This window comes from Octopus bimaculoides, chromosome 3 (assembly GCF_001194135.2).
Source record: "Octopus bimaculoides isolate UCB-OBI-ISO-001 chromosome 3, ASM119413v2, whole genome shotgun sequence".
Lineage (NCBI taxonomy): Eukaryota > Metazoa > Mollusca > Cephalopoda > Octopoda > Octopodidae > Octopus > Octopus bimaculoides.
Window position 1 is genome coordinate 141,467,117 of NC_068983.1, and position 2,599 is coordinate 141,469,715.

Below are 2,599 nucleotides of genomic sequence, written 5' to 3' on the forward strand. Positions count from 1 at the left end.
TAATAAACACGCAATTCGGCGTTGCAACGAAATTATCAATAAGAGAGGTATCTTTAAAAACTGCCTTAAGTCTATATTTTCAACTGCTGTCAAGTTTTACCAATCCTGCAAAATAGACGCTTGTGCTTATAACAAGGACAAAGGATTAAAGAAACAAGTTATATGTCGTTCGTTTGAAGCATTCGCCCAGAATTGTGAAGCAATTGGCGTTTTAGTAAACTGGAGGAAAGCACTTAAATGTAGTAAGTTGACTGTTATGTTCCTATTTAAATGCAGCGAAATTGTATAAATATCAGTTTTAATGTAGAATACCATAGAATGGCGAAACGTTTTTGGATGGGGTCCATAAATAAGACGGCAGACAAGCTGTTGAAATTTCGTAGTAATATGTATTAGAGTTGAAACCACGAAATCTTAAATATTTACGCAGATGTTTTGAAATTTTTTTATCTATATTCGATGCTCAATGCATTATAAAATCGTTTAAACAGTTTTATTTCAACTATGTTCATAAAAATCAAACGGAATGCATGTATGCATGTATGTATGTTTGTATGTATAAATGTATGTATATACGTATGTATATATGCATGTACAAATGCACGCACGCATGTACGTATATATATATTGCATACGATAGTAACGAACCTAAAGAACGCAGAGTAAAGCTGCTTCGCAGAGGTTGACCTTCAGCTATGTTGTGCAGGCGCACTAATTTTCAACGTTCTAGCTCACATAGCTGACTTTCACTGTTTACTGCAGTGCTTGAAAAGAAGGTATGTAGCGTGTCAGTATCGCATTGAACATGACAGACAAAATGGAGCAGAGGTTTTCCATCAAACGTTGCCAAACGCTTAGTGATACCTGCTCAGAGGCCTGCGCAATGTTTTCAAAACGTTTTCATCGTTCTCGACACAGTGTAGGAGGTCTGGTGCAATTGAAACTTGGGTGTCTTTTTTGTCAGCTAAAAGCAGTATTGGCACAAACTAGGCAGACACGCGTCTTATACTCAAATCGGTAATAGTTAATGAACCGTAAATAATCCGCACATAATCTGATAACTCACGGAATGTGACTCGACGATTTTTCCCTTGAGCTGCACGCAGATCTGCAATGTTTTTCTCAGTTCTGCTGGTCGCGGGTCTCCCAGAACGTTCGTCAACATCTACATTATTTTGGGCCATCTCGGAAACGTCTGAACCATTGTATATTTATGTGCACCTCATATACTCCTCTCCATACTCTTTCTGCAACTTAGCGTAGGTCTATGAGCATGTATTGCAACTTCCTCTGTCATGGGCAATGTGAGGATCACACGCTACACACCTTCTTTCCAAGCACTGCTGCAAACAGCAGAAGTGAACTGGAACGTTAAAACTTAGTGCGCTAGCACAACGGAGGTCAACGTCAATCTTTGCTTCGCGGCTTCATCCTGCTTACTCCATCTTCTTAGTATTGCAACAGTCCGGACACTTATTGATCATACATACACAGATTTGATCGACTTCTTCCAATTTCCGTCCACCGAATATACACAAAAGTCTTTGGTTGGCCTAAGGATGATATGGAAAACGCTTGACCAAGGACCAGCACATGTTTGCATGTATGCTTGTGAGCCAGTGAGCGCGAGCATGTGTATATGTGCGTGTATATATATATATATATATATATATATATGTGTGTGTGTGTGTGTGTGTGTGTGTGTGTGTGTGTCTGTCTGTATACGTGTGTGTGTGTGTGTTTGTGTGTGTGTATGTGTGTGTGTGCGTGTGTGTGTGTGCATGTGTGTATGTGTTTGTGTATGTATGTATATATGTATATGTCTGTGAGTGTGTCTATATATATACTTTTTTTAAATGTAGATTAAAATCTTTATAAGAACTTATCAAGTAGTTAGCATGAAAATAACCTCATAAGGGAAAACTTTATTAATTATTCCCTATAAATATATTGATTTATATTAAGGGCATTACTATTCATAGATGCCTCACGCTAGGAGGGATTCGAAACGTCAAATTACCATAATAAACACATTTTACAGAACGCGAGGGAATGCAATTCTCGAAGCGAGCCTCCTAAAAACAGACTTAACGGTTTTTCATGATTTTGTAATCAGTACCGCATTTTGCACTCTTTATTCTTCAGTACACGTATAGTCAAGACACATAAAAATAAGCAAAAGATCAGCATTCCAGACGAACACTCCATGTATCCAGCATAGTACATAGAAAATTGTTTATTCTTATATATCTATGTAAGAGGAGGACTTTTCGAATTGCATCTCAGTACACGTGCTTTTTCAGAATAAAATTCAGGACTGAATATATTCAGGTTAAATTTACAATTTTAAATATACGATAAAATCTTTATAAGAATTTATCAAGTATGTATATATTTATGTATATATGTATATATGTGTATATATATATATATGTACATATATATTGATATATATAAACGCATATATATGTACGTATATACATATATGTATATATGTATGTGTATACATACGAGTGTATCTATATATGTGAATGTATATATAAATGTATATATGTGTGTGTGTGTGTATATATATATATATATATATATATATATATAT

General features: G+C 35.6%; 1 non-coding gene across 1 annotated transcript in view; it reads left to right on the top strand.

Annotated features, from left to right (window-relative positions):
• Window positions 1–77: 77 nt before the first annotated feature.
• LOC106867179 (uncharacterized) overlaps window positions 78–2,599 on the top strand; it is a 5,904-nt gene continuing 3,382 nt past the window's right edge. The window contains exon 1 of the transcript XR_008263808.1: window positions 78–242. This is a non-coding gene — a transcript (uncharacterized LOC106867179). The remainder of the gene's footprint in view (window positions 243–2,599) is intronic.